Raw genomic sequence first — 1,269 nt, 5'->3', positions numbered from 1 at the left:
ATAAGTTAAACACAACTTCAGAATGAAAATAACTCCCTACAGTTTGGCCCTCTGTAGAATATACCCTTGATTCTTCCACCCACTGCCACTACATGATATTAATCAGTTAAGGTCTTATCTGCCAGCTAACCTGAAGTTCACCTGCTTTGGGTTTTAAAAGGGTTCACATGCAGATAATTGTATCTCTCTTTTCAACCGTGCTTAGATTACATTCTCTTTCAATTATTAAGGGCCTCTGAGATTGTCGCAAGGCACTCATAGAAAGAACAGCATGGTACAATGTATTATGACACATTAGTCAAAGAAGGGGCAATAAATGGAGGAAGTCATTGATATGCATTTCTAGAAAGTACTTTATCTTCTACACTTGTGTCTAATGCAGACGTATTGATGAATGAGAAGAGCATAATAATAATTATACAAATGAATATACAAAGTATGTTAATTATTATATTACTACTACTAATTATTGCACTAAATAATATATTCATTATTTGTATTATTAACTATACTAATTATTTAAAGTATTAGTATGTGAAAAGCAGCTAGATGACAAGCTTACAATTGTATTACTATTAACTAATAATGAACCATTTCTAAATTACTTAGAAACCCTTTATAAATCCTTAATAAATTATTTCTTTATTGTTGTAGTTGTCTAGTTTTATGTTCCTCTCTCTTAACACTAAGACTCATTCATCTCCAACAAAGTGACATAGATTGTTACATTTCCCTAGTTTGGTCCCATGTGTTACATCAGTTCACTAACAGGTTGTGTTACTGTAAAACGCTTCCCTAACAGGTTGTATTACTGTAAAATGCTTCACTAACAGGTTGTATTACTGTAAAATGCTTCACTAACAGGTTGTATTACTGTAAAACACTTCACTAACAGGTTGTGTTACTGTAAAATGCTTCACTAACAGGTTGTATTACTGTAAAATGCTTCACTAACAGGTTGTATTACTGTAAAACACTTCACTAACAGGTTGTTTTACTGTAAAATGCTTCACTAACAGGTTGTATTACTGTAAAATGCTTCACTAACAGGTTGTATTACTGTAAAACACTTCACTAACAGGTTGTGTTACTTTAATTCCACTCACATCTGAGTGCTTTGCCTATGATCCTTAGATTGAATTTGGTCGCAGGAACAATTTCTGTAAGTTGGACTCATGCCCCTGGTAGGAACTGTCGTGAGTACTTTAGAATTCTGTGCATGGCTGCATCCCAAATGGCACCCTAATCCCTAAATAGTGCACTACTTTT

This window comes from Oncorhynchus mykiss, chromosome 23, assembly GCF_013265735.2.
Source record: "Oncorhynchus mykiss isolate Arlee chromosome 23, USDA_OmykA_1.1, whole genome shotgun sequence".
In the NCBI taxonomy this organism is placed as follows: Eukaryota; Metazoa; Chordata; class Actinopteri; order Salmoniformes; family Salmonidae; genus Oncorhynchus; species Oncorhynchus mykiss.
This window is presented reverse-complemented; position numbering follows the sequence as displayed.